The sequence below is a fragment of the Cyrtonyx montezumae genome, unplaced genomic scaffold (genome assembly GCF_038088225.1).
Source record: "Cyrtonyx montezumae isolate F1298 unplaced genomic scaffold, pur_monq_1.0 scaffold_3, whole genome shotgun sequence".
In the NCBI taxonomy this organism is placed as follows: domain Eukaryota; kingdom Metazoa; phylum Chordata; class Aves; order Galliformes; family Odontophoridae; genus Cyrtonyx; species Cyrtonyx montezumae.
In genome coordinates this window covers 50,581,581-50,608,122 of record NW_027072034.1, presented here as the reverse complement: position 1 = coordinate 50,608,122, position 26,542 = coordinate 50,581,581, and the positions used below count along the sequence as shown (strand labels likewise).

General features: G+C 35.0%; 1 protein-coding gene across 11 annotated transcripts in view; it reads left to right on the top strand.

Moving 5' to 3' along the window:
* The window catches only part of DMD (dystrophin), a 961,436-nt gene that overhangs the window by 549,173 nt on the left and 385,721 nt on the right, over window positions 1-26,542 (top strand). The gene's annotated exons all lie outside the window — the stretch shown is intronic.

The following is a 26,542-nucleotide window of genomic DNA, read 5'->3' as shown; positions in this document are numbered from 1 at the left end:
GAGGCATGACTGTGAAGCGAGGGCTATTTCTCTCTGATCAGAGAGGGCTAATAAAAGTCTAGTAAGGATACACGATCAGACTTTTGACTGCAGCTCTACACATTCCATTTGAAAATTCACGTGATGGCACAGGCTGGGCTGGGTCACACATTGCTCACAGGCCTCAGGTTGGATGTGCCTAGCCTTAATGGTTTAGTTCATGCTTGTTCCCAATCTTTTTGTCATTCTTCAATTAGCACAATTTATTAGGTAATTCTATTGGCATTTTAAAACCCACTATTATTATATGCAGAGTTGCAGGAACTGGAACTCTCAAACTATAGTCACTATATAAACCCTTAGAGCCCAAACTATATTTAGCCAAGGATTAAACTTTAATTTTTAGGAGGGTGGCTGGAACAATGGTTTTTAGTTTTGGGGTTTTTTTTAAACCTAATATGTAGTTTCTGAACATACTGATGGAATAGAATTTTGAGATCTTCTGCTGGATGTCTGCAGGCTAATTTCAGCCTGGAAGAGCCAGGCAACAAAGCTTCACTACAGTGTAGATGCCTCCAAATGTAAGGAGGGATCACTAATGTAGGCAAAGCATTGAGAACTGTTAGCAAAGCAAACTAGAACCAGATTTCATTCTTATGATAAGAGGAGTAAGATGGGAAGAATGAGGTATGGTGTGAGAGGAGCAAAGAAAATCGAGCAAATACTTCCAGGTCTTTTTTTTTTCCTTCAGTTCCTTTTGTAGGGAAGGTGTTAAAAATGGAGTCTGCTCCTTTGAGAGTACCTTACTCCTCTTCGTGGTTTGAGAATTATTTCAGGCTTTCCCCCGTTGAAACTGTTTGCATTCAGGTGAAGTTTAGAATTCTTTCTACAGGCACCTTCACATAATGCCACTTGCTTAAGCCTCTATTCATTCCGTATGGAAGAGGAGGAGACATTCTCTAATTAAATTGCATTGGCTTTTTGAAAACCAGACCAAAATGAGTGCAATACCTCAGTAATACAATTGAGATAGGGATTTAAAATATTAATCAACAACTAGAGGTCCATAAACAAAACTGTAGAAGAATATAAAAAGGGAAATATGTATTAAAGTTGACACATTTATTGTTGTATGATGTGACAATTACTTTGAAAATATGTTTTAATATATTTACACTAGCATGTCTGTGAAAAAAGCAGGGATGGATTCTCATTCTGAGGAGAGATTACTTGAGATGCTCATGTGAGAGAGCCATTAACTTTATTGTAATTCTATCCATGAAGATCTAGAAACACTGCTTTTTTTCTTTTTTAATTTCATTTGAAAATGTGTCTTTATTGTCTGTTAAGGCAGACATTAAAGCAGCTGAATGAGATTCACTTTCTCCATTCTCCTTCCCTGAGGCTTGGTTTATTCTTTTCCACTCTCTGTTTCTTCCAAAATCTACCAAAACTTTTCCCTCTTAAGTAAGTCCTAACGGGGACTAAAAAGAAAATTAAGGAAAGCAACCTATGCAATAAAAAATTATGGATAGTTTTAACGTGGTTTTTCCCAGTACTTTGTTCATCCATTAATTCTCAGCCCACCCAAATAATTAGTATGATCTTTAGCTTGGTAGGTTCCATTCCTCATTATTAAGTTATATCCCCCAGATTTTGACATAATTTGAAGGTGGCTTTTTTTTTTTTTTCAGTAAAAGTGTAATAGCACAAGAATGTCACAGACTCGACAGGTAACAAAGCATGTAGAAAAAGAGAACTTTTATAAAGAATATGTGGTGGGTTTTGTTGTTAGTTTTTCAGTATGGTGTTTCTGTAGGAAGTGAGATATCAGTGGTTGAGTTGTACTCTTCATGCCTATAATTTTCTTCAGAAGTCTCGGCATAGCAAACAAAAGCTTTCTTATTTTTTTTTTTACTTTCAACTTTGCAAAACAAAAAAACGACCCCACAATGTCTGTAGTCCAAGTACTTTATTTTCAAATACATTCTATAATACAATGTTTTTATTTTGGACTTTCAGTGTAGTTATTCTGGCTTTACGTTTAGATTAGAACAGGTTAAAAATCAGCTTACAAATAACTTTTCTCATAACCCAAAGTGTCAAGATGCATGATTTTTTTTTTTTTTGCATCTCAAAAGTACTGTGGTAGTTGTATGAGTGTGAAGTTCAGACCTGATGTTTAAAACTGCTTTAAGCATGTGTACGTAATTCATTTTCTGCTTGTAACCAGGTTAATATTTCATTTTTCTATGAACCATCAGTGATTGCTATGTGAAGACAGCTCATATGTGTGTCACATAAAAGCTTGTGCAGAACACACACATGTATTAGCATTTTGAAAGCTTTTATAAGGTTTTCACTAACTATAAATTAAGCCCATATGGATTTCTGTATATGATTGTTTCAGTGGAAGTGAAAAGAGCATCCCCTTAGTAACAGGTGTTAACATAGTGAGATAGTTATATTAATGGAATAGACAGCAAATCTCCTATGCACTTCCACCAAGATTTTACTCGCATACAGTATCTAATTTCTCTGACAGAGGTGCTTCATTTTTACTAATGCAGGGTCTTTGCTTCACTGTCATTCCAAATGCTCCTTCTTCTTGACAAACATCAGGAATGTGCCACAGAGAAAGAAAGGCTCTCCAAAGAGCTTTGTAGCCCTCCTGACTGTGTATCTCAAAGGTGCTAAGCAGGAACCATAACCTTGAGTATGCTGCAGGAATACCTGCTGTGCAGCAGGCCTCTTGTTAGCAAAAGCTTGGTACCGATGGATTCCTTTTGCCGCTGTCCTGTGGAAGATGCAATGAGGATGTGAAGGCTGTGCAATTTGCTGCAGCACAGCTTCTGCTTGTGCCCTTGATACTATTTCAGAAAACAGCATTTTTCTGATTTTCCTCCAAGGACTGTGTGCATGGCTCTGTGCTGTTGGAAGATGGAACAGCCATTGTACAGAATAAAAGAATGGCAGAGAGAGTGCTTGTATATGGACCGATAGGGCTTAGAATCCTAGCGTAGGTGTTTTGTTAAGAAGTGTGCTAGAATACATGAGAAACTGCAGCCTAAATTAGTTCTCAGGTATTCTTCAGGCAGCGTAAGTAGTATAAAGTATCCCTCATCCATCCTCAGCTATCTCCAGCTTTCTGGTGCCCCTTCAGCTGTGCTGATGTAAAAGGTTACGCTGCCACACGGTGAACTGAATAGGAACATTTTTCAGGATTAAAAATAGCCAAGAAAACCTCTGCGCATAAAAAGCAGCATGGGGTAGAAACGAACAGAGAGGTTCAATTAAGCTGCTAATTCAAATGCAGAAAGTGGTTCGTGTAACTCCGTTTTCATACATTGATGAAGCTCCTGGGGAAAGATGCTGTAATGTTTTCCGAGGGCTGAAGATTCTTGGGAGTGGTGAAATTGATAGAATATCACAATTGGTTATTTTATGTCCTCACTGATTAAGATGTGCACAGTTTTCTTTTTTCTTTCCCCAAAATTTATCTCATTCCAGACTGAGGTAATCCAGAACACAGAACAGAAAGCTACTGGTTGTGGAATGGTTTTTGCACTATTAATCACAAAAAACAAACAAACAACAACAACAAAAACAACAACAACAACAACAAAAACCCAACAAGAAACAAAAGAGATAAGGATCCTTGGATTTTTTATTTTTAACTGTAATGGAAGAAAAACAAAGCATAGTGGTTAGGCTCTACCTACAGCTTGTTCTAATATGGGACAGGAAAGATGTGAAACCATAATACATTTATATATTTAATTCAAAATGCTTCTTGTCATTATGTGTTATTTCTTGTTGCAGGAGATCATATTCAAATGTATGGGTAGCTGTTAAGTGGTTTAGATGATTGTTACAGTATTAATTCCAAAATCAGATCAAATGTGATGTTTCAGCTTATAAACTACATACCCCTGACAGTTGGAGAGCACCCTTTTACTTCATGTGGAGCATTTGTTTTTTTGTATTTTTAATTTCTAAAGACTTGAAGAATGGAAGCTGCAAGAGGAAAGCTATCAGACTAATTAAACCAAAGTAGTGATCGCAGCCTGAATGCTGTGTTTCTTCATCCATACTTAAAATAAGGAATGAAAAATTTTGTCATAAATGGATGCATATGAGTTTTATGATTTTCCTACAATTGTGCAAATCCATGCTTCTGAAGGAAGCTAGCTAGGAGCAAGCTTTCCTGGGCTTATTTTCAGCACAGACCATCTCTTAAATAAAACTTTCTGTGATTTCTTTCTTACAAAATATCTACTCTTGAACCCCACAGGATTTCACACTTGTACTCTAATAACAACAAAAAAGCCAGGAGGGAGCCTGAGCTGCCATTGTATGCTAGTTTAGCAAGATCAAATTGGTGGACTGCCTGTACCACGAAGTGTAAAATTATTGATCTCAGGCTTCACTCTGTTTCTGTTTGGAGACACTATTTTAGGCTGCTCTCTTCTTGTACACTACTGATATTTTGTAATAGGTAGGAACTGAATCATCTTTGTATCATAAACATCATTCTCTGATCCAGTTAAAATTGCCACTTAAATTATACGTGGCAAAGAAGATATGATTGCATACTTTTTTTTTTTTTTAATGAAACTCAGAAAGATGTTTGCATAGGCAACTATTGTTTAAGTGTTAATCTTTGAATAAATTTCTAGTGGTAAATCTCTGTAGAGTAGCTGGATTTGGTGCATTACTGTATTCAAATGAATATAATATCTCTAAAATAAATACGTAATGGTGCAAAAGCATTTTGGTTTCCTATTAGGGCAGAAAGGGTAAACTAGTAAAATAAAAAAAAAAAAAAGTCTTTTAAACCACTTATATCTAAAGGGACATGCAAGAACATAGGCAAAACTCTTCCTATTCTGATAAAGTAATATCATTATAGTCATTATCGACTTGAATAATGGTAAAGAGTGAGGAGAAGTTATGTATGTGAAACGAACGTGTTTAACCAGAGTGATTTGTAAACTGATAACTAAGGACCCATTCCTACTAGGATAAGTTATGGAGCACACTCATACACCAACATTCAGTCTTCTAAATGATTCTTGATTTCTTGCCAAAGGATCTTAAAAATTCTTCAGTGTTAAATGAAATGGGCAGGAATGGAAAATAGGTACTTTCAGTGATTATTTTTTTTAAATTTTTTTCCTACTTCAGCTCACATACTGTTTCATAAAGCTTTGAAAGTTTGAAAGGACTTCATTCCTTTTGAGTTAGCATCTGGATTTCAACAAGGATTAGGAGGGTCAAGCTTTTAAAATTATGCTATATTGTATTAATTTTGAGTAATAACTAGAATTTAGTGGTACCACCCATCTGTAGATGCAATAGAGCATTAAGTATCAAATTGAGCAAATGTTTAAGTCTGTACAAAATGTAAAACTTTACCTAATGATGTTCAAATTAAATTCAGCCACCTTAGTACCTGAATACAAGGGCTCTGCTATCTCTCAGAGCTTTTAATATTTAAAATTTCTTACAGAATATTTTAAAATTGTGTACATTATATATACTTCTAATTAGCTATTATGACAGTAATGCATTAGTGCTTATACTGTATTTTTAATCTACATGCTGTGAAAGTGTTGCTAGGTCTTCAGCAGATATTGTAAGAGATAATTAAATTCCCAAGGAATTAGTAAATAAATACTAATGCTACATGTATATTCTGGAGAAAAGATGCACAGTGAAACAGAATCAATTATTGATAATACTGGAGATACCTTGTGTGAGTTCAATGATTTTATTTGATTTGAAGTGTTTAAATACTATTTTGTTTAACGCTTGTGATGCTACCAACTGTTTTCTTGCAGCCTCAGTATCGTAAAGACGCAAGTTTTCTTAGCAATAATGATTAGAAGCTCATGTTGTTTCTCATTTTCCTGTAGCACTTTTCTGAGTCTTTGGGTGAATACATCCCTCTCTTACTTTCTTAGGCTTTCCAAGGTATTCACTTTGATGTTTGAGTTCTGAAAAAGATGAATCTGTTTTAGCACTTTGTCAGCATTGTATATTGACCTTGGAACCATATACGTTTCAGTTGTAACACTTGATCTTCTAGCTGTTAGGATTCAGCTTTAGCACTGCTCTTTATATTTTATTTATATTTTTCATGTCACCTGAAAATATTTTGAGAGAGAACATTATGTTCTTATACACTTGAAATTGATATTCTGAATAACAAATAGTAATGTGTTTTCCTATAATGACATAATTAAATAAATGAGCAGTATTTTGTCTTTTGAATATTATTTGAAGATGGCTCTTTACGCTGTTTTGATTGGTTGCATTAAAATCCATATATCCACTAAATTTCCTAAAAGAGCCCGTTTGTTTTCCTTAGGGTATCTTCTAAAGGAGATGGGAGGAGGGGATAGATTATAATTAAGGGTTAAGTCTCCCAGCATAAAAATCAGGGAGATTTTTGTTTTTCAAGTGATGCCTTTTGAAATCACCTCCAAGAAGTTTGACATTTGTAACTCTTTGTTCTAGATAGTGGTATGAAGCCAAGTATATATGCTGATCCTCTGTATTTCATCTTTGAAATTCGTTGACTCCCACATGTAACCTATATGCAAAAATATGAAGCCTGTGATTACCCTGTTGGCACATGGATACTGTTAGAACCACACATGGTTCATAAGGCTAATGTATTGTGGAACCTGTAGGAAAAGATGTACTTCATGTGGGAAGCTTGCTGAAAGCAGTTAGAGCATCTTATGTTCCCTGTTGTGTTGCAGAAAGCCACACTGTAGGCACATTCCTAGTTAAATGAGATTAATTCTGGTTGGATGCTGTTAGTGGTTTGTTTTGGTCAGTAGAGGACTTCAGTGTTTTCACTTCTTGCCTCAGTGAGTTATGTTGTCTGGGCATCACTGAAGACTTTAAGCTCAATGACTTTTATTTTTTTTTCCTTCATCTACTCTTCAAATGTGCTATTAACCCACTCAGTGGAAAAGATCACATATTCCAAGATCTGTGGCTTATGGCAGTCAGTGAAAGTTTAGCTTATTTTTGATCATTTGCTAAGCAGAAAGTATGCTTATGATGTTTGCTTGGGTATGTCCAACCTAGTTAATTATAGTCCATGGCGAAATGTCCTACTTGTGAAACAGCTAAAATAAACTTAGCACAAACCTGCTGCAAAGATGATCTAGCCAGTATAAATATTCTCTGTGTAGTTTCAGGGTAGACAATAAGTATAATCAGTATTAGCTGTATTTTGATGTTAGGAAGTGTATAGGCACAGGCTCTTCTGTTCAAAATTTTTTTGGGGGGCTATTTCAGAATTTTGCTAAGTGCCGTTGCAGGTATGCATTAAGGGAATCCAAAATAACATTACAAATATATATTAAAAAATCCTCTGCTGAAGTCATGAGTGGATTATTGTGTTTTCAGTCAGTGTATACATTCATTGATTCGGAGAAGAGGTGCCCAGCTGATGCATACTTCAACATTCAACAGAGAGCATTGCTATGTCTGTTCTATTCTGGGACGAAAGCCTGTGATATATATATATGTGTGTGTGTATATATACATAAAGCTGCTTGTGTTGCACATCAGAAAGACTTGGTTGATGGTGGCTGCTGAAAAGAATGTAGAAAAGGTTGTAGCAACAAATTGTATATTGTATCAAAAATGGATTGGCAAAACAGATCAACAAAGTCAGCAATCCAGTCTTCAGTTTCAGATGCTCTTTTGTATGGGTGGTTGCCAGTAGCAAGTTCTCTCAGGCAGAACTTGCTGAAAGACTGACGTTGATATGATGGCAGTCAGAAATTCTCTTGTGGACAATAGCAAATCTGTCAACTGAGCCACAGAATGCTTGCCAATGGGATAGTTCAACCAGTGTGATACAGATCATTGCAGCCTATCTCAACATCTGTAAACGGATCAGCCTTCTCTTCAGTGCTGTACATGGGTACATACAGGACAATGATTTCACGTTATGTACAATTATATTATTGTTTTCTGAGTACAAGGCATGTAATGACTTGGGCTCAGGATACAAAAAAGGTCATGCTGTAAAATGAAGGATGGAGATGACAGTTATGACAGCTGAAATACATCCAAATTTCACAGTAAGATTGGAGTTCATCTGAAGTGTAATAGAATGTGCACTTATGTAAGCGCATAGGTTACAGAATGGTATATGATTGTGTATACTCATAGCTAAGTATGCATGCACGTCTATATGTACACACACAAATACTTTCAAAGTAGAAAAGATGAAAAGGAAGGAATGAGCACAGCTAACTTACAACACTTATGAAAGGTATGCATGTACTTTAGTTAGAATAACTTAAGAATCTACCAGCAGACTTAGAAACCCAAAAGTTAACTACATAAACAAGTATGAATACCCTCAGGTATTTGTAATGTGCATATTTAAAATAATAATGCTTTAATCAGTGAATATTCTATAGCTGATGAAACAAATCATTTCATTGTACAGTGAACTTAATAGATATGTTCTTTGAAAAGCTAATTGCTGACTGGTAAATTTCTGTTTAAGTAAAGCTTGCTGTTGCTAAAGAATTAATAACTGTGTTGTAAGTCAGGCCCAGAGTTTTAAGATTCTCAGTGTACTGTATGTGATAAGATATTATGCAGGTAGAATACTTTTCGATAGTGGATGGCAATGTGTATGACTATATTGTCCTTTGAGACTAGTTCTCATGCAGTTGCTGGTATCACACTGTTCAGCAGCCTGCTGCAGATAAGAATGACTGATGATGCCCTAGATTCTAATGGAAATTTTAGAGCACATGCAGCAGTAGGGTGCAGTCTTCAGCAGAGAAAAACGAGCTAACTTGCAGTCATGAGGGGTCATCAGGAAAGATAAAGAAATAGGACATAGACTCCAGGCTAAGCAAGGCTTTTAAAGGATGATATGGAAATGAGCAAGAACCAATATAATTTTCGTAATGGCATTCCATTTAGCTTTAAAATACAGGGTCAAGATACTGTGTTTTTCATAATGATTAAATATTTGGGATGGTTTTTTTTTTTTTTTGGAACTGTTGAATGTTTATATAGCAAAGATTGAATGTGACAAAGAATTCATAGAATCATAGAATTGGAAATGGGAACATCAGAATTTTGTTGCATCTCCTCCTCAAAACGTATTGAAGACAAGGTTGATAATTGCTTTCATTTTCATCCTGGCATTCAAACTTATTTCCCTAAGAAGCTTCTCCTTAAAGTTATCAAGATCCTCACGCAGTAATATGTCTTATTTTTATGTAAAGTCTGTCAAACCTACTTTGATTTCAGACTGGCTACACAATGAGTCCCTGTTACAATAAAATCTCAGCAGTCCCCTTCCTCCTGAAGCCAGAGCTACCTATTAGATGTGAAACTTTGCAGTGCACAAACTTTTCAGTGCTGTCAGGAGTTTCTGAAATTATGATGAATAGGTAGAATTTTACTCCAAAATCCTCATGCAAATGCTTTATTTTTAATGAGAAAAGATGATGCTGTACCTCTCCTGCGTAATCATGTAAAAATAAAAGCTAGATTGAGAATTTTCCAGATGGACTCATCTTGGAGGGAGAACAACAAAGATCTGGGAAAACATTCTGACATTTTGTACTCTTTTTCTCTGACAACAGAGCTTATTCTGAAAGAATCTTAATTTTTAGGTAACCTATAAGGTATGAACGTTAAGCATTCCTCCTGAATATTTGTTAAGCATTCCTCCTGAGTATTTGCTCCCTGCTGAGTGTTTTCAGAACCACCTATTCACAAGGACTAATGCAATGGAGGGTAGTTTGGGCAGCTCTGAGCAGTCGATGCTTTGCACTGGGGCCAGTCCTTTTGCAGTTGGGTTGGCTCTTTCTGCACTGTGACAACAATTGTTGAAGTTGCCTGGTAGATTTATCTGGAGGTTTTAACCACGTTCATACTTAATATGGATTGCTGTTACTTTGTGCAACAGAGGTTGCCTGACTGAATTAAGGAATGAATGTTACCTTTTAATTTCCTCTACCTGTCTGAGAGATGATTGTCATCAAGTGAAAATCTAATGTGTGCCTTTAAATAAAGAGGTGAAAGGTATCTCTGAGTTAAAACAGTGTTTAAAAAGCATATATCTTGGTTATTCCTTTAGAAGTGTGGCTAATGGAATAAACATGACAACAGTTATGCAACAGGACAAGGGACAGAAGCTTGAGGAATTTAATAGGTTAAAACTGAAATGAAGATAACCAGAAGCTGCCAGCAAAGCTAAAAGGCAGCCCACTTCTTTGTGATGGCCTCACTTCAACACGATGAGATTTAGATGTTCTGATTTCTGATTAATGTCTATTTGTGGTCTCTTGGAAAAAGATATTAATATTGGTATTTTGAAATCCTTATTTTTCCACATTTGGATACAGCAGTTTGTTATAAATGCTTTGTTACATCACTAGAAAAGAGCAATATGATGTTTTCAAGCATGCACTGAGTGTATGAGTGAGACTTGTAATTGCTGAACTTGAATAAGTCTACTGCTCTGGCATTTCTTTTAGCCGTAGAGAAATCTGAAAATACAATCTGTGTTGATGAAGAGCTTTTGAAAATAGATCGAAGAAAATAAGAATGAAAGAAAAATGTCCTGAATTTGCTATTAACTTTTCTTAAATCTACATAAATAAGAACTTGTGAAGTGTTCTAGGGCTTCAGTGAAGGAATAAGAATAGCAAGCCAAAGTATATTTTTCCCTTTGTTTTAGAAGGGAATGCAAGTACATTATACTACATTGTTTTTTTAAACAAAGTTTAAACAGCAGAGCTATATGCTATCCTATAAAATGCATTAACATATTTGGTGGAAACTAGTAATGCAAATGAGAAAGCAGTACAAATATACTTTAGCTGCCTTCCCCAGAGAAGGAAATAGGCCTTCTTATATGTTTAACACCATGAGTCATGAGTGGGGAAAAAGGTTTGCTTTTCATCTGCGCCCTAGTTTTTTGTTCTTTGCTATATCTGGAATTTTCTCTGAGATCAATGGAAAGAATAGTTCATCTTCAAAGCATGATTTATTTACATGCTATTTTTAGCTTAGTACTCCAGCTGAAGTGTCTTTTCAGAAAGAGAGGTCTCAAATCTTCGCAAGGGCGAGGTCCAAGATAGTGAAAGGTTATGACTGTGTCACAGAGCATTTGTCTCGTGTGGTTGTGTTCTTAGTTTCCTGGGGAAGATCTTTCCCTCCTGCTGAACATATAAAATGAAGGGATAGCAATGCAGATGAGATAAAGAAGAGACAATGGTCCTTAAAAGCTAGAGAGAGAAGTATGATTTTATAATTCAGTGTATTCTTTCTATTTTCAACTTAAGTAAAGGTAACTTGTTGTCTTATGCTACCAAGTAAGCTCTCACTGATTCAAAATTATTTAAATGATTCAAAACCCAAAATGTTTTCAAAGAGGAAAACAATTGCTCACCTTTCTTTGTTATAATGAAAACTGAATTGCATTGGATTTACAGTGATTCCAAGAAGCAAGTTGTGCCAATAATTTCATTTTCCTCTCCCTCTCTGGGGCATGTAAATGAGGGACCTGCTCACAGAAATATCCATTCTTTTGCAGAAGTTCCCTTCATCTCTTAGAAATTGCATGAATGACTTAAAATTATCAATTTCAAACAATAGAATGGCAACAATGCTCTGCTTGGTTTAGGATAGTTTTCTGAAATATTGTTTTCTATTTATAGATTTGTTACTTAACATTTTTGCTCTTCAGGGTTCGAAGCATTCCCCTTGAAGCATTTTCTTTTTGTCTGACTTAACTTTCTAATGGAGATCATGTACACTGCAAGAAAAAACAGTATTTTAAGCACGATCTCTGTCTAAAGGAATTGTGTTGCCTGGTGTCTCTAGAGTATCTTGAAGAGTGTACATTATTTACAAAAGCTGTGTTTTCATTTAAAGTCCCATTGCGTTACACATGTTATCAATGACAACCCTCTGGGAAGCATCCTTCTGCCATCATTCCTGTGTGGTTATTTACCCAGACAAATAGATATCTTGTTGATTCACCAGTAGAAGAATGAAGTATGTAACTTCAGTCTTTGCAGATTTTCTTTGGACCAACACATTACTTTTTGCCATTATCAGGTATTGGGGAAGTTGAAAAACTTGGTTTTTTTTTTTCATTGTACTTGATGTAATTCTTTCTAGTTCTGAAAACAGTCTAGAATAAGGGAAAATGGGTCTCTCATTCACCTGAAGGCTCTGAATAAATCAAACCTTACCTTCTATTCTGTCTCGCTAATGCTTAGATTCACATAAAAGAAATTGTGAAGGACTTCAGTGAATTCAGACTCCTCTTCATTTTTCAGTTGATTGTTTCTCTTCTCACCAGAAGTTGCTACAACTTTCTTCCTATTTAAGGGCCAATGTTACATTCATAAGACTTTTTCATGTTAAGGAGGTTGTAGTTTGACAAGCAGTAGTTGCGTAATAAAGAAAAGGGAAGTAATCAGGATTTAGAGCATGTCTGTCATGCAGTGTGGGACTTGGCACATGCATCAAGACTAGTTCTCATAAAAACAAGTATGAGGTGCTTAGGATGTTCCCAGTGTAATGGCAAAAACATTAGAAAATCTGGGTAGGGTTTTGGCAACAACAGTAGACTGTTTTCTTCTTAAATTATATCCTTTGTTTCATTTTTCTGTCTAGTTACTAATGTGATGCATTTTAGTTGATTTGTTCATTCATTCTTATGGCAGAAATGGCTGATATATATTTTTGCTTCCTACCTGACTTTATGCGAAGAGATATGACTTGCATCTCTTTTATGTTATTTGTTGTTTTCTGATACAGTAATTAATAACAAGAAATCACTTAATTCAAGGGTATGTTTTTGTGAACCTCAGATTTGGTATTTATGACTACTGAGGCATTTTCAGGTGGCATATTGATGACAGTATTTTATTTTGATGTTAAAACTTCTGGCAGACTCAAAGTAGGGAAATTCTGTACAAAAATTTTCCTTAACTCTCCTACAAACCGGAGATGGAAAAGCCATGATGAGGTTGCATGAGAGCTTCAGGTGAGATGTTTTATCTACCTGCTTCCTAGAGTGTTAGCCTCAGGTATAGGTGAGTGCCTTCTGCCCACCTGAACTTGCAGTAAAGGCTGGAGCTCTGCTCTGAGTGGTCCACTCGGTTGTTTTTTTTCCCCACATTCCTTATGTGGGACAGTGTTTTCAGCCTGTTTTCCTGTGTAAGTACAGTTCATGAGACTTCATTCAGTCTATATTCAGTCTATCTATTTCTCATAGCATGGTCTGTAATGATTTTTGAATTCGTGGTTCAGTTTTAATTAAATTGGAAATGGAGGTAGAGATTTCAAAATAATAAGTTCCTACAAGTCTTAGAATTTCCCTAGCTGGGTAGGAAATGATTCAGTTCTGACACTGAGAGACAGACAAGCAGAGGTCGAATGTTAAATGTGTTTCTTCAGAGCAATCCACAAGCTAACGAGGGAATGAATCTTGGCCAGCATGCGCTTATCCAGCCTGGCCTGGTGAGAGATGGAATGATTGGAGCTGCTGTGGTGGGAGGGATGAAGTACAAAGGTCAAGGAGGGTAAAAAGTTACCAGTTTGTAAACAGGCTTCATTAGTTCCATTCCTACAGACCGATTCAGTCTTTTTTTGTCTTCTTTGTGGCAGCTTATAGTAGGTAAGATAGACTTCAAGGTGCAAAAGTGGTTGAGTAGAATGCAAATAGCTACAAGATGTCCTGTGCAGATGCTTGTTCTGTGTGTAGGGCAGTTGCTGGTATGTCACAAGAGAGGTCTTTCTCAGGTGAAGGCTCAGGCATAGGGTTCCTTAAGTTCCTTAATTTTGGCAAGGCAATAAAATCTATTCTTTGTAATTCCAACCTTGTATGAGAGTTGAGCAACATTTCAAATATGACTGAAAGGAGAAACATTTAGCCTTTAGTATATGTACATCAGGTTTTTAAATAAGGAAAGATTATGAATTATTGCAAGGTAAACTTCTGCAAGCTCTTTTTATGAACTATCTAAGTGAACTACATATTCTTTTATTTTCCATGCCCAGAAAAAGTGCTTATCATGATGGATTCTCTAAGCTTTGCCTGCTCAATCCTTTAGATGCTAGTGATTTTGCAGAAAAACAGAAATAGAGAAGTAGATTTAGTATCAAAGCATGTTTTGCTACTAAGATTAAGAATTAGAATTTCATAGCCAATCTTTTGTGGAAACGATACAATATAATACCATATATTAGATATCATATCTTATCATAAGGGGTATCATAAGGGATTGAACAAAAAGACTTTTTAAAATGTTTGAAAAAAACATGCAGCATAATTATGTGCAGTAACAAGAGTAGTTTGGTCAGAATTGTTGAGGAAACTATAAACACTTCAATTTCCCCCAAGCTTTTTGAAACTGTTAAGTACAGTTTCATCCATCCTCATTTTTTTAAGGGCTTGGATCACCTTTGAAGGCTGCAAAGTACAATTTATTAAAGATGTTTTTCCTTTTTCTTTGTACTTTATTAAACACTTTGTTTTATTGAACTTATGAAGTGGGATTATAGTGATTTATTGACTGACAATTCTAAATTTCTTCAGCTACTAATCAGAACTTTAATTTTGAATGAGAAGAACTACTGATAGCCATTTTCTTCTGCTGTGAGAGAAGTTGTGATACAGAACATATTTTATTTTTATTCTGACAAAATTTTTAGTAGATCTCTGGTGTTATTTCTGGATACATTTTTTGTTTATTCTTGTGTTGTTTTGGTATGGGTACAAAATAAGTAGAGAAAAGTGTACACGTGGATTCACTTTTAAACTAGTGTTGTGACAAACTGTTATACACTAGAAGTCAGAATTCTTCTTCGTAGTAAAACTTACTATTTACTTAAATAGACAGTAAAATGTTCAACTCTATTCTTATAACACTGAAAAAAATCATTTTTAATCGGAGTATTGTATTAATATAGTATTGACATACTGTTCTTGTATTTAGATGATGCCACAGATATTGATTGGATCTGCTGTGATTGCTGTGAACTTGGAATGGAACTGTTTTATTTCTGTGTAGGCTTTTCTAGACATGGAAAGCTGTACTAATGACTATTTAAATGTTCATATTTTAAAATTCTGAAGTTCAGCAGTCATTATGCGTTATCCTTAGAAAGTAGTAAATTGTAAGACTGATTTTTATGTAATTTGATATGTCTTTCCTGTGCCATTTTACTTAAGTGAAGTACATTTTTATCCCAATAAACTGTTTTTTAGAAACTTTGTTCAGAGAGTAACTAAATGTCCTCACCGTTCATAAGCTAGGGAAACTGAATGTGTAAAAAAAAAAAAAAAAGAATAAATTAAAATTTCACACTCCTGTTTCATATTTTCATATGGGTCAAATCTCTTGTAAACTGCATAACCCTATTAAATGTTTCATTAGAGGAAAAAAAATGTAAACAAGTCCTTTTTTGTTTGTATTTATAACAAGTTTATGAAATAACACATCCTTAGAGAGAGATAATGTTTCTTCTTTATTGCTCAGGCAAACTCTTCTGTTTCCTGATTACATTTTCTTAGTCTGGTAGTCCTCTATTTTCTCAGATTTGGTAGACCTGTTTTGATATAAACCCCTATTTGAAGAGATGAGGAAGAGCCAATCTACGGGTTAGAACAGAATGATCTTTGAGATCCCTTCCAACCCAAGCTATTCTATGATTCTATGGTTAATCATTATTAGGCAGAGTAAGGAGTAGCCATTAAGTTATCAAAGATTATTTGATTTTAGTGGATTAAAACCCACTATTTATTATTATTTTAAAATTTTATTTTCATGGAAGGAAATGTCATCTTGTTGATAAAATACATGATGTTTTACTTGGTTGCAAAAACAACATAATTATTCTACATCTTGATGTGTAAAGCTCGCACTGCTTTTCACCTAAAAGACAAGGATGTCAAGATACATGTTTTCCTTTGAAAGTGAGTTTCACAATAAACATATTGATTTGTGTTTTGCAAATGTCATGTTGTACTGAGTAAAGTATGTTAACATTAAGTATGCAGTGAACATCAGTTCCTGAAAGTCTTATTATGTTTATAATATCGACTGCTTTGAAGCAAGTTGATGAATTTAGCAATCAGAAATGAAATTATGGGAATATGTAAATCAGATATCCCTTGAGTAACAACGATGGTGTGCTTAGGAAAGCATTTGAATTAATACTTGGAATTAATAAAAGATCAGACCCCAAATGTTATAATTATATTCCAAAGAAAGAAGATGGATATGCAGGCTAAGTTTGTTAGATATGGAAAAATACAAAGTGTGGTAAGGGTGAAGCATCATCCCTGGTGATTGTTGCAGTCAGTAAAGCTAGTTTTTATAAATTAGTACAATTCAAATGGGAAGGAAAGGCTCCTTTCCTTTTCAGTACTCCTAAGAAAGAACTAATAGAGCTAAAAGAATTATCTGAAGAAGCCAGAATCAGTGGAGGTATGAAAGACAAAGGAGAAAGGAGCAGCAAAACCAAAATTGAGAGAGAATGTGACCTTATAGCTTATGAACTTTGGTATGCCTCGCCACTGAATTTCTCCTACCAGTTAGTGCTGCTGTGAGGCTTGGAACAAGTGCCAGCTTGATGATGGCAAGACGAGGAGAAGCGCAAGGTGGACAATTAATTCTGGTTACCAAAATCTTCAGGTAAATGACAGGGTCTGTCTTAAGATTAAGATTGACCTTACACTGTTTTTGAAGAGTAAGTATAACTACACAGCGTGGCTTATTGTGTTTTTGTTTTTAAACAAATTGATATTTCAGGCAACATTCAAATTTTGTCCACAAAATAACCTTGAACCAGAATCCATGGTTTGCTCAGATATTATTTAATGCAAAACCATAACGCAAACATGTACTAAAGTTATTAAGGGAGACTGTACATTGCACCTGTCTCTATCTAAACTGTTGCAAGCCTAAACCAACTCATTGCCTTGTCTCCCACATTAACTGCCTTTAAGGAAGAAGCGACTTTTACTGGCTGGATGTTGCCCAGTATGCATTTATTCCATTATTACTTGCTACAGTTGAAGACAACTCAGGGTACAATGACCACTAGTGTACGCATTTTTTGGACTTTAACTTCTCTTATAAGCAGACATGATGTAACTTTATTAGCTTAGTGCTGGGTTTTCCTATCTTATCTGGTACAGGAAGGATTTTGCACAGTTCCCATAGAATGAAAAAGTATCCAGAAACATTTCTCATGCCTGTCAAAAAGTATTTTTTAATATTAGTGTTGCAGAAAAGCTATGCAAAGATTTTTCTGATGAAAAGAATTGTATCTACTATTTTTACTTCAATTAAAACAAAGTGTAAAAGATGTAGATGAATACTTGGAAAGTGAGAGTTATAGAAATATTTTCCTGAATACTTGAAGGGGGCAATATCTGCAGTAGCTTGTTTTAAAGGGAGGCTGTAAATGAACGGCTTAAATATCATCCTTGAAGTGGAAACACGGTCTTGAGCCACATCTATTTATTTCACTGCTGCTGCATAGAAGACTAAGAGTGGTATTTACAGTATATAGGTTCCTTAGGAAAGCAAATAGTGGTTTTTAAACCAGAAGAATTATATAGGAAAGAACTTAAACAAAAGTATGGGAATTTCTGTAAGAGCCAGAAAAAAGCTGTGAGTAAATTTGTATCAAAAATCTGATTTTAATTTTAGAAAAGTCAAACTGATTTAAATATGACGTGAAAACAAAGAACTGTGTTCTTGTTGAGATGGATTATAAAACTTATTTAACAACAAAAAAAGCCTGATATTAATTCCGTCAGGTACTGATGTCCTTGAAAACACAAGAATATGCTATTTTTGACGAATCTAGGCTATGTTGTTATTTTCAGTATTCTAGTGCCTACTACTGTATGAGTAGTGTGATTTATGATAAATGAAAGTAGTCTGAAGAATGAAGGCCATACTCTTCTTATTGCTGACATTGCTTATTCAATGATAGCTTTGTAGAGCAAGTAGAAAATCAAAATGTTTTGGTTATCAGAAATTGAAAATTAAACATGATACCAAATCAGGCCATAGCCCTAACATGTTCTTATTATGTATGGAGTTAAATGGAAATGTTTGATAGAAATTTATTTTTTCATTTGGTGCTGCATCAGTGTGGAAGTATATTTGAGCAGCATAGATGTACTACAAAAGCATGAGTAGGGTTTGGACTTAAAGTTCAATTTTCTGTATTTAACCTGGAGCGTTACAGTTAATATGCATTTGCAATGGAGCTTTTTATTTTTTATTTTTTTTCAGAAAAGTGTCTTCATTTTCCCTGCAGTATTTCCAAATCAGTTATGAAATTAAATTGGATTAATGTACCAATAAGAAGCAACTGTGTAATTTGGGATGGAAAGACAAAATAGACTTCTGTTCACACACTTTACAGTTTAGTGCTGAAATTACTTTCATAACAATTTTGCATCACATTAGAAACAAATATGAAATGCAAATTTAATGGAATAGAGCCAATTTTTAAAAATATGTCCTACTGGAGAATAATGGAAAGGAAATGATGCTTTTTTATATTAATCCCCTTGTAAATATCTTCATTAAATCACAAGCAGTTAGTTTGATTGTAAGACATCAATATCTGAAGACAGTGCCATTCATCTAAATAATTGTTAATTGACTCACTAAATCACCAAAGTCAGCTTTAATCTGAAATATCAATATATCCTTTTTCAGTGTTTCCAAAATCCAGAGAATACTTTGTGCTTTTTTGTTTGATCAACAGTATAAGGAAGCACTGATTAAAGTGTAGTGCACAGATACCTGAATTTTTTGAGCAGTGGTAGAAGGCAGCTTTTAGAGCCACACTTATAAGACGATGCAACTTTTTGATTGGCAATATGACATTCTAAACAGTATATGTGAGGGAAAATTTCACTTTGCAAGCCTTGACTACTTCTTTCCTTTCTTATCCCTGCAGACTTAAAGCGATAAGAAAATTTTTATACAGGAAGAGGTTTTTATTTAGTTTTTATTACAGTGAACCTGAAATCAAACAAGGCTTTTGAGTGATCTCATAAACCAGATCGCCATACTAGCAGAATTCATAGTAATGAGCCCTACAGGATGGTATCTGTTTCTCAGAAACTAATTATGAAGGGAAAAATCATTATTAGTACAAATCGGAGGTGCTTTAGTGTTATTATTGATAGCTGCACCAGCAGCAGTGACAGGATCCTGGAATTACTGTAGAAGGCTGAGTGCAAAGACATATATGAGACAATTTAGGTAGGCTACAGCTTTTTTGAAGAACAGCAAGCTAGATTGAGGATCTTGTGTAGGTGAAGTACAGGATTTTCAGCACTTATTCCTTGTTTTGTGAAGATCAAATTGCTTCTGAAAGGAAAAGAAGCAGTCAAGGGATAAAGTCTAGATAATGTTAAAACTTCAACAAATCTGTGGCTCTTCTGATTGGCAATCTTCATCCGACTATCAGAGTTGAGTATTTCCATTTATTTTGATAAAATGTGTAATTGTAGAGGTGCATTATAATGACATTTTCTTCGTATACTAAGCAATCATTGGCGGTCAGCAATGCCTCAGGTCCAACTGTAGACTTTGCGTTTATCTAATTAAATTTTGTCAATATATAAAAGAATAAAGTATATGCTAATCAGGACAGATCAGTAGTTTCATAAGACTCTCCAAGCAGTTTGCATTCCAACTCAAGTATAATTTTTTTAGTAATAATAAATACAATAATAAAATAGTTGTAGTTCATTTTATAAACTTTTTCTTACACTGAAAATTTTTCTATTAAAAATTTTAGTCCTATGAAATGACAGGGAATTTTCTCTGCTACTGTATGGTATTTATCATTTATTCAGATAATTGATCTGCAGCAGTTTACTTTTTCTTCAGATTTTCACATACAGTTGATATACAAAGTGTACAACTGACAAAATGGCATTTTGATTTGTGGGTTGACTCTGACCAGGGCCTACTGTCAGTTCTTGCTATGCTACTCTTTTCTCAGCAGTGATAGTAATGTTCAAACCATTTTAACGTTCAAATCCTTGTAATTTACAGTAAGAAAATACTTTCAACTATATCATCACCACATTGGAAATGTTGCCCGTGATTTTACTTTTTCTTTTTTTCACCCCCTCTTTGATCTCCACTAGCTGAATTTAAATGTGAAATGCTAGAATAATAACAAATGAGTAAAATGAAGGTTTCATAGTTGCTTATAGCAGAATAGCTAGAAAACAGCATATATTTTTTGTTGAATGTTTTAATCCAACAACGTGCCAGTAATGTGTCTCCAGATTAAATCAGTTTGATTTAACTGCCTGAAAAATTATTTTCTTCCTTACTTCTGACATGCACCTCTGTTCAAGATTAAATACTTAATGGATAAATTCATTGTGGTAACTGAATGCTTGCAACTTCTGTAGTGGATAATTTTCCTCCAAACGCATTCACAGTTCTCTGATTTATATTGCTACATCTGGGTAGACTCTTTTATGTCAGTCTTATGTTTTTATATATTTTAATGCATAAGAAAGATTTACATAAATGGCTGAAGAATAGCACGTTAATGTCAAATCGAAGGCTACAGATTTTTGAAATAGGAGCATAGTACCTTGACATCCTTTTAGGATCTGAAGTTTATTCTAAATCAAGGAATGGCAATACAACATATGTTTTTCTTAAAGCATTTTGTGCCAGCAAGTGCTTCTGACAGAAATTAGAAGCTTGTTTGTGTATTTCTTCGTGTTGCTACAGGGCTTTTCCATAACAATAAATTACTGTTGAGCACATTTGTCTGCTATAGTGAAAGGAGGAAAGTGCTGGTTAGATTGCTACTAGAATGGTTTCTGATTAAGCTTAACAGTGAAATGCTGTTTCATTCAATGTCAAGAGGAAATGAGACTGCAGAAAGAATTGCATGATATATGTACATGTTAACTAAGAAATAACAACTGCAGTCAGATAAATTATGCCATTCTGATACTCTTAGGTAAGCATGTATGGACTCCGATGAATGTTTAATTTACATAATATGTGAAACAAGTCTAAGCCATCAGATTGATTTAATCCAAATCATCATTACTCAGAACTTTATCCTTTTTAGTATTTTAATCAGTACAAGGAAGTAATCTATCTTTTTGTCATATTGTCTGGTCAGTTGTCACAAGCTTAGTGAGAGGCATGAGACAGAAAAGGTGGTAAGTAAATACATAACATATTTGTTCAAAAGTGGGTGGGAACATGTTTACTTGATTATTTAATTCATTCCTCTTTACCTACAAAATACTTAAGCATACTTTCTCAGTAAAAATTAACTCGAAGGATAACTAATACTTTGTGATATTTATGTTGGTGGATGTGCAGTATTAGTATCACAGTATGGATACTGAACTGTCATAAGCTGTCATAAAACAAAAACAAGCAAATAAAATACTCCTTATTTAAAAAAAATTACTTTTTATCCAGCATATAAGTTGTCCAAGCCAGACCTACATCAAACAAAAATTGATTATTTTCAGTTTTATTCTTAATTCCTGACCAAAAAAAAAGTGTCTGTCAGCTGTCTAAGTCAAGAACAAGGCACAGTTTTGGGGTTTTGTCAGGCGTTTTGCAAAACCCCTGACAGTCAGGGGTTTTGCAAAAAAATCAAATTTCAGCACAGAATCATTATAATGAATGTATTGTTCAAGTTCACTTTGTTAGCTGGGGTAAAATACTGTCATTAAATCAACAGCCATACATTGCTGTATTTCAACTGTGCCTGTTATAGGAGAATTCACAAAGAATCAGGCTGCTCCACAGAAAATACAGACATCTTTACTGTCCAGAATTATTACCTGTTGGCTCTTGAGATGTAAAAGTATCTCCTAAGTGCACATGCTCAGCTGTATAGAATTTGCACAGTCTGACTCTCAGGTGTCATTAAACTGAGCATCATCATGCATCTTGTTAACAATCTGACCTTGAGACATACATTGATCATCTTTCTTCAAGAAAAATTCCTTTTGGCTCCTTGAGTGATGCATATAATTAAATGTATTGTGGAAGACAGATTGAGAGGAAAAGATAGTGGAGTAACAGTGAAAGCAAATCTAAATGTACCAAAGCACCAATGATGGCAGCCCCCAGAAGTTAATACATCTTTTTAGCTATGTGTGGCAAGTTTGCAAGTAGGATCTGCTCCAGGAACTCCATTGCAGTAGGTGGCTTTTCTGAACTTTGGTTGGAGTTCAGAGAACTCACAGAACTGCATGAGAGAGTATGAGTGGGAGAGTAGAAAGAAAAAGAGGAAGAAGAAATATAATGATAATGAACACCACAAAATGAAAATATAAAAAGAAGACTAGCATCAGAAAGGAAAAAAGAATGGAAAAAATTATGGAAATGTGCTTTAGGGAGACAGAACAAGAATGTGTAATTCCTTTTCTTGTGTTTTTCTGAAATAGTGTATACAATTTCTCATTTTAGGTAGATCTATTAATCCCTAAAAATATAAAGAATTCATAGAATCACAGAATGGTTTGGGTTGGAAGGAATCTTTAAGATCATCTAAGGGGGGTTGGAACCCAGTGTCCCTGCTGTAGGGACACCTCTCAGTTTGCTCAAAGCCCCATCCATCCTGGCCTCAAATGCTTCTAGGGGAGGGGCATCCACAACATCTCAGGGCAACCTGTTCCAGTGCCTCATCACCCTCTCTGTAAAGAATTTGTTCCTAATAGTTAGTCTAAATCTACCCTTTTCCAGTTTAAAGTCTTTACCCCTTGTCCTGTCACTACATGTCCTTATAAAAAGTCCCTCCCCAGCTTTGTGGTAGGCCCCTTCAGATACTGGAATGCTACTATAAGGTCCCCCCGGAGCCTTCTCTTCTCCAGGCTGAAGAACCCCAGCTCTTTCAGGCTGTCCTTGTAGGGGTTATCAAGCTTTATCATCTTATCATCTTTGTGGCCCTCTTCTGAACCTGCTCCAACAGTTCCATATCCTTGTATTGGTAGCCCCAGAATTGGATTCAGTATTCCAGGTGAGGTCTCACAAGAGCAGAGTAGAGGGTTAGAATCACCTTCCTCAACCTGCTGGTTACGCTTCTCTTGGTGCAACCCAGAATATGGTTGGCTGTCTGAGCTGCAAGTGCACATTGCCAGCCCATGCTGAGTCTAACCCTAATCTGCCGACACCTCCAAACTATTCTCCTCAGGGCTGCTCTCAAACCAGTCACCTCCCAACCTGCACCTGTGCTTGGGTGTCAGATCTTGTTCTTGTACTTGTTGAACTTCATGAGGTTGGCATGGGCCTACCTCTCAAGCCTGTCCATGTCCCTCTGAAAATTGAATAAAGGGAACATCATGTGAATGTCTCAGCAGTTTTAAATTATATTCAATTAGTCGAGTGTATTATCAAGGTATAAAATAATTGGTATGAGAGTTTAAAGTTGCTTAATATACAGCTTTTGCAACCTCACTTCAATGATATGTCATTCTTCACTTAGTTATTTTGGTTATCACAAAAATAGAAGAAAAACACAAACTATTGGATATGTATATTATTATGTGTTTCTTGGTATCTAAAAAATTAAGCATTTTGAAAATAGAATACATCCCAGTATCTGCAGTCCGCTCAAAATTGTGATTATCTCTGTGTATTGATACGATGATGAGTCTCTTCTGAGTTGTTTTATTTCTAATACTGTATAAACATCTCATTTTTTAATTAGGTTAGTTTGCTCACTGAGTTCATAAAGTGATTAGAAACTGTATAATTGCAAGCATTTTAGGTAGTCTTCTCACTAAGCTCTGAATCCAAAGGGCAGTGTGCCCTTTCATGTTGCCATTTCTGTGTGAAAGGGTAAAATGCCAAATGAAATTACATGGAGCAGGTTCAGTGTCAATATTCCTTCTGTAGCACCATATACTATAAGGCCATGAGAAGTAAGCCCTTGCAGCTCCCAGCAGCTTGTCCTTGATCAGGTATGCAGCAAAGATAAAGAGGGAGCAGGGTGCTGTACCTGTTAGCAAGTTTTAGCTTCTGAATGTAAATTCTGAAAAGCCTATCTTGTGGGTCATAGGTTTGGGATGACTGTAGGAAAATATGACTTTAAGCAAAACAGTAAAAACCACTTTTATCTGCTTTATATAAATGTGTTAATTGGGTGCTATACAAAAGCATTACAGAGTCATAGAAATACTAGGACCTACAAGATTATTTAGCACAACTATCCTCCTATCACCATCCCTACCCACTAAGCTTATATCTCTTAGCACCTCATCTAGATGCTTTTTGAACAGCTGTAGGGAGGTGACTCCACCACTTCCCTTCGCAGGCCATTGCGGTATCTGACCACTCTTTCAGAGAAAAAGTTTTTCCTCATATCCAGTCTAATCTAATGGTTTAAAAACCATCCCTGCCACTGAGCTAGCCTTTTATTTCTTCTTTTCTTTTTTCTTTTTCTAAGACCTATTGCATATTATGCCATAGAGTAAATCAGAAAATTCCATTGGCTAATCTTGTGTTAGTTGAAATAAATATAGAATTACTGAAATAGTTATATATATATATATTTGTATATGCTGGAGAAGGGAAAGAAACTAATGTAAAATAATGAGAATTTGTACAAAAAACATGTCAGTAATAGCATTTAAAGAAGCTTTTAGTTAACATTTCACTTCATAATAGTATACTGACTGAAGGTTTTTTTTTTTCCTATTATATAGAAAATGTTGGCAAATACAACATCTAATTTCTACAATATTAATTTAAAATACTTTGCAATTCAGGAAGTAGAATTTCCTGTCCCTATTCTCCTTGCTCTGATTATGGTTCCAAATGAACAGTCTTGATGCATGTATGTAGAAGTCATCTTGAGTCATTTTTTCTGTAAATGGTAGGGATCTTATATTCATACAGGTGCATACGAGAGCACAATTTTTTCAGGTGCTTTGCTGGAAATAACATACTTACTGTGATATGTTTCTCCTAATTTCATGCATCTTATTGCTATGATTTACCTACAAAAGCTCTAATGCTGAAATAAATATGAAATACTGTGCATGCATACGAAAAACTACATATTCCTTTTAAGCTGAGTGCTACTAAAACCAAGAAAGCTGGAAAGACATCTTTTCAGCCTCACAATGATAGAGAATATTTGTATTTGGGTAAACTTCCTGACGATTACCATGATTTATTTCTATGAAATAAATCATGTGTCTGGAAAAAAAACAAAAAAAAAAAAACAAAAAAAAAACCAGCCCAAGATTTAACCAGGTATTATTTTAACATGCATCAAGTAAGATTAAAAAAAATTTCATACCTCAAAGTGTTGTAGTAGGCGTAGAAAAATCTCCATGAACGGAGTCAACAGCAAAGTAAGAGACTTCTACAGGTCTCTTCTGGGTCATAGAATCACACAATGACAGAGAGAAGTAGGGTTGAAAGAGACCTCTGGAGATCACTGAGTCAAACCTTCCTTCTGAGTGGGGATCTTATCAGTTCTTGCTGCAGTGTTGTCTTCAATCTTTATGTGCTTCAAGGTGTGCGGGGAGACTAGGAACCAGGGGAGTACCAGGTGGCTGGAATATTGCAGCTTGCTGGGATCCAGGAGAAATGGTTTTCTTGCTTTGGAAGTGTTAACTTTCTCATCCTATTACAACATAATAAATCAGTTTGCAGGGTACTGTAGTATTATGTTCTTTTCTTTGCTACTCTTTTATTCTGAAACTGTCAGCCATGAAGAATTTAGAGAAAAGAAAGAATAATGGCTTTTCTGAAGGATACCAAAGAAAGCAATAATTTTTATAGGGTTCTTGTTTGTAGTAGCCTAAAAAAACACAAACAAAAAAAACCTTCAAGAAAAATAAAGGGAATTTGTAATAAGAATAAGCTTAGTTTAAGCAATGTAGATGTCAGTCTAAAATGTGACTCCTGCCTAGAGCTCTGAGTATGTGCTGCAGTGGCTTATTAACAATGAACACTTTATCCCAAGTTGTTCTGGTGTTGATGTTTAAGCTGTCTATTTAAAATCTGTGCAAAAGTTGGGATATGGCATACAATTGACTTTCTGCAATTTATTGAATTAGTAATTGTCAGCTGGGATGTGATCACGTTAAAAAGAGTTCAGTTCAAGTATGATTGAGTTTTTGAATTTTTTCTCGTAGTGTCATTAACTGGAAATCTAATGGACAAGAGAAATGCAGAAATAAAAATGCATGAGCAGCAGTTCATCTTTCATGCTGCAGCACATCTGTGTTCTGACAAGTTTAACCATTTCAAATATAATGTTTATATGCTGTTTTATTTTCTCTTTAATTTGTATTATACTTTTAGAAAGACAAAACAAGCATAAAATTGAATATAGTTCAAGAGGATTATATGCTAAAATGTATGGTTTCTTCTGGAATAATAATAATAAAAAGGTAGATTCAGCATCTAACTTGAAAGCTCTTTTAAATAGGCATTACTCAAATACACTTTTGAGATTGTTTGGCCTGTAAACCTATAAATAT